At 39.8% G+C, this 10,327-nt stretch overlaps 1 long non-coding RNA gene across 2 annotated transcripts; it reads right to left on the bottom strand.

Annotated features, from left to right (window-relative positions):
* Positions 1-1,451: 1,451 nt before the first annotated feature.
* Positions 1,452-10,327, bottom strand: LOC124274703. Of its 2 annotated transcripts, none has more exons than XR_006898003.1 (3): positions 10,249-10,327; positions 2,838-3,610; positions 1,452-2,426 (listed from the first exon to the last, which is right to left on the bottom strand). It is a non-coding gene; the product is annotated as an uncharacterized LOC124274703 (long non-coding RNA). The 2 variants fall into 2 exon arrangements; XR_006898004.1 differs by having other exon boundaries at positions 1,452-2,338.

Raw genomic sequence — 10,327 nt, 5'->3', positions numbered from 1 at the left:
TTCACAGTGGGCACCTTATCATCAGTAAATGCGTTTATCTATCATAGGTGGAATAGGCACAAATATAGGGACGGCACAGAGTCACAGATAATCCTGTGACTGTGTAATAAACCCCTCGTCAGGGTCTTGTGCTGTGTGTGGGTTGGTATGGTGACCCTCTTGCCAAGCGAGGTAATTCCCCCAACACTCGCGTTTTATCATCGCGTATCTTCTGTGGTAACATCGAACTTCCCGTAGGACACATTAATCACAGGTGTGTACACGTATAGTATGACCAGAAATTATTGAGAATTTTAGGAATATGTTTAAATGGATTTCTGGTATAAACAACCTTGACCAGCTATCAAGTGCTTGGTTTCATTCAAGAGAGACAACTCCGTTAATCCTTTTTCATTAGTTTGTGAAGAGTTATCCCCCTTTGTTTACTTGCCAGCAGACGACATTTTCAGTGATCCTCAGTATGGATGATTTAGAGAAGAGGAAGTTGATTTTAGAGTATAATAACAAGGACATCAGATCAGCTAACGTGATTTCAAGTAGAACAGGCATACCTTTGTCCACTGTTTATCGTGTTTTGAAAAATATTGCAAATGGATCTGGCATTGAGCACCAGGGAGGCGCAGGTAGGCCCAGAAAATTGACTGTCAGTGACAGGAGGCGGCTTGGTATTCTTGTTTCTAAAAACAAACGAAGGAGTTTAGAAAACTTAAGGCTGGATATAATTGATAGAGGAACTGTGGCTGTCTATAAGGAGACAATTAGAACTGAGCTGCATGCAATGGGTTGGCAGAAAAGTCGAGGAATTGCATCACCGATCATGAAACCTGAACAAAAGAAACGAAGGTTGAACTGGTGCTTACAGCATAGTAATTTTAACTGGGACAATGTGATTTTCTCAGATGAAAGTTCTGTGTGGCTGTTTCCTAATACACTGAAATTCTGGACCAAACAAACTGAAAAACCTTTGTATCAGCGCCCAAAGTACAGTCCAACATTAAACGAGTGGGGTGGCATATCTGTGTTAGATTGGCCAAGCTATAGCCCTGACCTAAATCCAATAGAAAATGTTTGGGGACTTATGAAGGAAAGTGTCAATAAGAAAAATCTGACAAATATTGCTGAAATGAAAGAAGAGGTGGTCCGATATTGGGACAGCATGGACCACGACTTTCTAACGTCTTTGATCAGTAGTGTGCCCCGCCGCATTGAAGCCTGCATTGCTGCCCATGGTGACTTGACAAAATACTAACTGTTCACCTGTCTTTGAATCTGGAGTTATATTCGGCTAATATTCACATTTAATACGTGAGTAATGAGTGAACAAAATAAAAAAATTACAATCTTTAAATTATCAATAATTTCTGGTTGTACTCTATGTCTGAAACTTCAACACACTACCCTGTAATACCACATGAGACCTGACCAATATGTTGTAACACAACGACCACGCCTATAGCAGACTCGACTTTAGTTTAACTAAATATAATTGTATGATTGTCATTCACACCATGGCAAGTTTTAAAAGTTCAAGGTTGAAATCTCAAGGTCACGGCCAAAGTGTACAGTAGAGGGTGGAGGAAGGACAAAGCAGAACCGATCTGACATCGGCAGTAAATTGTTTTAGGCCTCTTGACTAAATAAACAACAGCCTTGTTCTTGTGTTCCGCCCTTACTTTGTAAAATATCAAAGTTATTTATGTTCCCACCAACACGGCAATATCAGTTAAACAACATATTTTCAGCATAATTCAGTAATCACAAATAGTACTGGCTCAACTCTCCTCCCCCGAGGATGCCACTGGTCCCTTCCTAAAGCTTATATTTTGACATTCCTTGACTATAAAGTAATATTAATCATTAGAAACAACTAGAAAACATTATGCAATATCAGAATCAGTCAGACACTGTCGTTTAACATGGAAGTTAAACCCAGTCATAAATGACTATAAATATCTGAACATTCACTATGCATCAGTAACTTTGCTGGAAATGTTTGATGTATACCCATGCTTGGCCATCGAACGCATTCATGGTGAATGGCTAAAGGTTCAATGTCATGTTATTGAGTGTGTACCTGTTACAGTATCCACTCAGGTGTCATGGGTGATGGGCATGTACCTGTTACAGTATTCATCCAAGTGTTCTGGGTGATTGGCATGTACCTGTTCCAAGAACCATCCAGTGATCCTGTGGGATGGGTATGTACCTGTTCCAAGAACTATCCAGGTGCCCTGGGTGATGGGTATGTACCTGTTCCAAGAACTATCCATGTGTCCTGGGTGATAGGTATGTACCTTTTCCAAGAACTATCCAGGTGTCCTGGTTGATGAATATATGCCTGTTCCAAGAACTATCCATGTGTCCCGGGAGATGGGTATGTACCTGTTCCAAGAACTATCCAGGTGCCCTGGGTGATGGGTATGTACCTGTTCCAAGAACTATCCAGGTGTCCTGGGTGATGGGTTTGTACCTGTTCCAAGAGACCGCCTCCGTGGTGTAGTGGTTAGAGCATCCGCCCGGAGAGCGGTAGGTCGCGGGTTCGATCCCCGGCCGCGTCATACCAAAAGACGTTAAAATATGGTACTTGTTGGTCCCTGCCTGGCGTTCGGCATTAATGGGTACAACAAGGACTGGTCAGCTCGGAGTCAGTATAATGTGTCTGAGTGGGGTATTCATGCTTCACTGCGGCATGGTATCTCAGTGGGCTAGCACTATAAAACCAGCTTCAGTCTGGGCTAGTACAAGCTGCCGCACATACACATACACACGCATGCACGTCGTCATATGAGCGAAATATTCTCAAGCACGACGTTAAACCCAATTTCACCTCACCTCACCTGTTCCAAGAACTATCCATGTGTCCTGGGTGATGGGGATGTACCTGTTCCAAGAACTATCCATGTGTCCTGGGTGATGGGTATTTACCTGTTCCAAGAACTATCCATGTGTCCTGGGTGATGGGGATGTACCTGTTCCAAGAACTATCCATGTGTCCTGGGTGATGGGTATGTACCTGTTCCAAGAACTATCCATGAGTCCCGGGAGATGGGTATGTACCTGTTCCAAGAACTATCCAGGTGTCCTGGTGTGGGGGGAATGTTAGCATATGTTAAGTAGCAGCTGCAGATTCGGATAGCATTTCTGTACTCTGTCATTGAGTCATGTTGTTACAATGTCCGGAATAATGTCAGGTCCAGCCTTCAGACAATTATGTACTTTTATCACAAAATTATATGCTCCCGGGATATGCATTGTCATGGATCTCTGATCAAAACAAATCACCACTGCACCTGCGCTCCATCAGAAGGTGAACGTTTGCATCTGATCAATCAAACAGGACGACCACCCAGGACACAGATGACTCACGTTACTCTGTTTACCCGGGTAAGTGCAGCTGTACCCGTGTTACCTGCATGGTCCAGCCACTGTGACCAGTCCCCATGAATATCAGCCACCAACTGTCCTGATGTCAGGTGGATCTTCATCCATCTGCTGCTGGTGGGCTTGCCATGACATCACCTCATTCCCACCGCACAGCTTTCTTCTTTGAGGTGCATCTTGAAAGGATCACATCCATGATATAGTCCAAACCAGGAGTCCTTCCAGGCGGCTATAATATATATGTACACATATTAATACACACCTTACACAATCTGACACTTTCTGGCTTTTTAGTACCTTTTATACATGGTTTACACATTGTAACACTATCTGTACTATAGGGCGCCCGTCACACAAAGTTAACACTCAGTTACAGTACAAGTGCTGAACACCTGTCATACACAGTTGACACATCGTTACACTACAAGTCCTTCTGGGTGCCTGTGATACACAGTTGACACATCGTTACGCTACAAGTCCTCCTGGGTGCCTGTCATACACAGTTGACACATCGTTACACTACAAGTCCTTCTAGGTGTCTGCCATACGCAGTTGACACATCGTTACACTACAAGTCCTTCTAGGTGTCTGTCATACACAGTTGACACACTGTTACACTACAAGTCCTCCTGGGTGCCTGTCATACACAGTTGACACATCGTTACACTACAAGTCCTTCTAGGTGTCTGTCATACACAGTTGACACATCATTACACTACAAGTCTTTCTAGGTGTCTGCCATACGCAGTTGACACATCGTTACACTACAAGTCCTTCTAGGTGTCTGTCATACACAGTTGACACATCGTTACACTACAAGTCTTTCTAGGTGTCTGTCATACACAGTTGACACGCTGTTACACTACAAGTCCTCCTGGGTGCCTGCCATACACAGTTGACACATCGTTACACTACAAGTCCTTCTAGGTGTCTGCCATACGCAGTTGACACATCGTTACACTACAAGTCCTTCTAGGTGCCTGTCATACACAGTTGACACACTGTTACACTACAAGTCCTCCTGGGTGCCTGTCATACACAGTTGACACACTGTTACACTACAAGTCCTCCTGGGTGCCTGTCATACACAGTTGACACATCGTTACACTACAAGTCTTTCTAGGTGTCTGTTATAACAGTTGACAAATCGTTACACTACAAGTCTTTCTCGGTGTCTGGCATACACAGTTGACACATCGTTACACTACAAGTCCTTCTAGGTGTCTGTCATACACAGTTGACACACTGTTACATTAGAAGCCGTTCTGGGTGTCTGTCATACACAGTTGACATACTATTACACTACAAGTCCTTCTAGGTGTCTGTCATACACAGTTGACACACTGTTACACTACAAGCTCTTCTGGGTATCTGCCATACACAGTTGACCCATCGTTACACTACAAGTCCTTCTAGGTGTCTGCCATACGCAGTTGACACATCGTTACACTACAAGTCCTTCTAGGTGCCTGTCATACACAGTTGACACACTGTTACACTACAAGTCCTCCTGGGTGCCTGTCATACACAGTTGACACACTGTTACACTACAAGTCCTCCTGGGTGCCTGTCATACACAGTTGACACATCGTTACACTACAAGTCTTTCTAGGTGGCTGTTATAAACAGTTGACAAATCGTTACACTACAAGTCTTTCTCGGTGTCTGGCATACACAGTTGACACATCGTTACACTACAAGTCCTTCTAGGTGTCTGTCATACACAGTTGACACACTGTTACATTAGAAGCCGTTCTAGGTGTCTGTCATACACAGTTGACACACTATTACACTACAAGTCCTTCTAGGTGTCTGTCATACACAGTTGACACGCTGTTACACTACAAGCCCGTCTGGGTGTCTGTCATACACAGTTGACACACTGTTACACTACAAGCCCGTCTGGGTGTCTGTCAAACACAGTTGACACACTGTCACACTACAAGTCCTTCTGGGTGTCTGTCATACACAGTTGACACGCTGTTACACTACAAGTCCTTCTAGGTGTCTGTCATACACAGTTGACACGCTGTTACACTACAAGCCCGTCTGGGTGTCTGTCATACACAGTTGACACGCTGTTACACTACAAGTCCTTCTAGGTGTCTGTCATACACAGTTGACACGCTGTTACACTACAAGTCCTTCTAGGTGTCTGTCATACACAGTTGACACACTGTTACACTACAAGTCCTTCTGGGTGTCTGTCATACACAGTTGACACGCTGTTACACTACAAGTCCTTCTAGGTGTCTGTCATACACAGTTGACACGCTGTTACACTACAAGTCCTTCTAGGTGTCTGTCAAACACAGTTGACACACTGTTACACTACAAGTCCTTCTGGGTGTCTGTCATACACAGTTGACACACTGTTACACTACAAGTCCTTCTAGGTGTCTGTCAAACACAGTTGACACACTGTTACACTACAAGTCCTTCTGGGTGTCTGTCAAACACAGTTGACACACTGTTACACTACAAGCCCGTCTGGGTGTCTGTCAAACACAGTTGACACACTATTACACTACACGTCCTTCTGTAGTGGAGTATATCCACATCACCTAATTTTCCTGCCTCACCTTCTCCCACATCACCTAATTAGCAGAGAGCCCAGAACGCCTAATATCTGTAACCACTGAACCGTGGAGTCTCACTGGAGCAGGCAAAGTTCCCAAATGGGGATGTCCTTCTCCCCGTTCTCCATTAATTCAGCCTTACCACAACTGCTACCTTTTTATGTTGATTATTGTAACGCTGTACTTCAGACCAGAATTTTGCCTGAAGCATGGCTAACTGGTACTATTAAACCTATCTATTAGAAAACAGGAAATCGTATGGACCCGGCTTCATATAGACCTTTCTGCATTTGATGGATTAGTAATACCGATATATAAATATATATAACTTTATTCAGTAGAAAGGCCACAGGCCCATGAACAATATATATTACAATACAAAAGGTATGATGTGCACAATAACTGGAACATATTTTTATATATTCACAATAATAATGCGCTACGTCGCATAAACGCTTCCTTAATATAAATTGCATACATATATAAATAATTGCTATTTTCATTTTGAAGAAGGCGAATGAGAGAGTTTCTATCTTTACAGTCAATATTTAACATGTATCCTGTTCTTAAATCATCATATTGTGGGCAAATAAACATAAAATGAACCTCATCTTCTAAAATGTTCTTACAAAATGGACAAAATCTTAATTATCTTGGGATATTATTTCTTCTGCCTGTATTCTTCATAATATTTAATTCACCGAATCTTAAAAGTGATAAAAAAATCTTCTTAAATCTTTGTTATATAATGTTGACAAGTATGATTCCATATCAAACGTACTTTTGACACATGAATATAATATGTTCATTTAACATAGAAAATATACACTGGATGTTACAATCTTTAACTCGTTGAGAGAACTGTTTAAAAAATAAATCAGTGTTAACAATATTTTGAAACACCCGAAAATACCGATATATTGCTAAACAAAACAAAACATCAAATAACTATGTCTGGCTGTCATATTAAACATATTCTCTGTAAGTGCTGATTGCCTAATGTTATTGATAACCGTCATCTATACTCAAATTCTTGGATCATTTCAAATGTGGAATCAATTTTAGAAGACCATGACCAATTTTTACAATCAGCAACATGCAAATACATCTAAAGGAATATATTATAAAGTTCTGAAGCGCTCTCCCAAATTTGAACAATACCTACTTCTCTCTGATGATATTTATAAACCTAAAATTTAGAACATGCAACCATAAACTTCTCATAGAAACTGGGAGATGGTAAAATACTCCCAAAGAACACAGATTTTGTAACTTGTGTGATACACATTTGATTGGAGATGAGTTTCACTATTTGTTTAAATGTACATGTAATTATTTAACAGACACGCCTAAATCGTTGTTAAAAGAACCTTATAGTTTCTGGCCAAATTTGTCCAAGTCCCGTCAAGGTTTTTCTAGTAAAATATCTACCCTTAAAACTGTATCCAAGTTAATTAAGATGTTAACAGATTAACACTTTAATTCATGTATCATTTAGTCATGTTGTTGTACCTTTTGTATGTACTCCTTTGTTATACTCATGTACCACCGAGTAATAAACGAGTGATGATATGTATACACGTACAGTGGACTCTGTATTATGCGACACTCACTGGGACCGGGAAAAAATGTCAGATTATACAGAGCGTAGGATAATTCAATGTTTCCATGCTTGAATACTTTTCAATCAGTACCATACATTGTAACTGGCTTATATCATGAAATTAATGCATAATGGTTATTTTCTTGGTAAATAAAGGAAAAAAACAAATTCTGTATTTACATGTACATGTATATTATTGTATTTATTATCTTCAGTACAATATACATACAGACAGACAGACAGTTTTATTCAGTAAAAGGCCACTGGTCCATAATACAGTCAAATGCGTGATCACACATCACATGAATGGTACACAATGATTTATAAAAATGTTCTGCTCGTCATTCTAATTTGTACATTATATAAGAATAAAGAAACATTCTTAATCATATCGACATTTGCAGAATGCATAATATGGATAAAGTTGTTTATCGTCGGCGGCTAACTTAAATATTTCCAATATATTTCCCTCGAATATCAGAGAAACATTCACAAATATACAAAATATGCCACTCATCTTCAACAACATTAATACCTTTGGATTTACAAAATAAACAAAATCATTCATTAGAAGCAATATTTTCATATCTCCCAGTCTCTATTGCTGGATTAAAGTTTCCGCATCTAAATTTTGAAAGGGCAGATCTCAAATTTAAATAAATATTACAATTTAAGTATTTTTCTACATCTAACAGAGTCTTATACTGACAATAATAAACAGTTTTATGTGAATTTTCAATGGAAGAATACCAGGATTGCTTTAAATTATCGGTCAGTCTTTGTTTAAAGAGAAACATAAAATACTTGACATTACCAATATCCTGACTGACCCATGCATAGCCAAAACCATAAGTAAATAAAATAAAATATACATACATGTACTACTATCACAATCATATTCACACTTTCATGAAAAAGCCCATTCATCCTAGGTCCTCACACTGGCCACTCAGCTTGTAAAAACAAAGATACAGACGTTCTCACACTGCTAAGTACCTCCCAATTAGCAAGTGCTGGGACCAAAGAGATTACCAGTAACAGGATGTTAATTGTCAACTGACCATTAACAGGTTGATCGGCTACTTTAGTCCAATATATGGAGAGGCTGTCGGATTGTACAGATTAATAGTGTCATTGGGACCAGAAAATGGTGTCGGAATTCGGAATGTACAGATGTCGGATAATTCAATGTTTAAATGATGATAATATAGAAGAATGCTGCCGGGACCCAAAAAATATGTCGGAATTCACAGATTGTCGGATAATTCAGATGTCGGATTATACAGAGTCCACTGTATTACATGTATTAATTTATTACTGCGCATGTCATACATACATGCATGTATCGTAAAATGTTAATTTATCAACTAAATATATAAAATATATATAACATATATAAAATATATTCATTAATTCTATCACTGAGTTTTGTCATTTTTTTATCCAATTGGTTGCTAAACCCCCTCTGATCACAATATATGGACTGACCCATACCCACTTCACCTAATCCTGAGTAATCAACCAGGAATGACATACCCACATCACCTAATTAATTTTCTGTACCTAACGGGTACAAATCAGGTGAAGTGGGAGGACACCTACACAACTGTCTCTCTCCCTAAATATGAACATGGTTAGCGTCCCAAAATCCCACGAAGGAGATCCGTACAAACGACATGAAATTATATACAGTGTGAATCAAAATGAAACAGGTAATTGTATTCTGTGGTAGTGATATGGACAGAGTGAGTATGGTTTTACGCCGCTTTTAGCAATATTTCAGCAATATCACGGTGGGACACACCACATTGTACCCATGTGGGGAATCGAACCCGGGTCTTCGGCGTGACGAGCGAATGTCTGGACCACACAAGCAAGTGATGGATACTATGAGTGACTATTCACGCCGTCGGAAGAAGACAGACAAGCAGTCACTGAATCTGACATGTTTATCCATCAGGTGGCATGTTATGACGAGTAAACGTAGCTGGGAAACCTGCTGTAACGCCGAATCCGTGTGACTCGCTCTGATGTATGCATGAATTGTAATTTAGCCAACATGACAGTCTGCATTACAGACCTTTAAACAAATATAACCAAACAGCCCACGCAAGTCTAGAAAATGTGGCAAATCTAGATTACTAGATTTCTGCACGAAATGGTTTTTATATGATCATAGAGATGAACAGTTAATGGACCTCCTCAGCTTGAAAAAAATAAGTTTTTGGACAAAATTAAAATAATATCATGTTCAGGAAAATATGTTTCATTAAGAACACAATTTTGCATAGATTTTCCTTTTGAAAACTTAAACTGAATGACTTTCATTAAGAACACAATTTTGCATAGATTTACTTTTGAAAACTAAAACTGATACTTATATTTAATTAGCAATTTCCAAACTCCTTTATTATGTGATGAAATGGTCAAAAAAGGTTTGAATGAAAACCTTAGGACATCAAAACTTGAGTGATGTTAATATCCTCATGCGGAATTGCACCACTTCAAATTAATTTGATAAATATTATAATTATAACAGCCTATAATATCCCGTTTGGCCTATTATAGGCCGATCGTTAGGGTTCCCCAACCTGCATAAGACACGATAGAATGGGATTGACTTTCCCCCGGTAAACAGCATAATACAATTCTTCCCCAGATTCCATATGTATAAATGTTACCCACCGTATCCTGCTTGTGATCCGCGTGTGTACATGTCCCCCGCCAATCGCGTCTATCACCCACGTGTTGTGGCTGCGCTATA

This window comes from Haliotis rubra, unplaced genomic scaffold (genome assembly GCF_003918875.1).
Source record: "Haliotis rubra isolate DU_JTF1 unplaced genomic scaffold, ASM391887v1 Scf1933, whole genome shotgun sequence".
NCBI classification, from domain to species: domain Eukaryota; kingdom Metazoa; phylum Mollusca; class Gastropoda; order Lepetellida; family Haliotidae; genus Haliotis; species Haliotis rubra.
This window is presented reverse-complemented; position numbering and strand designations above follow the sequence as displayed.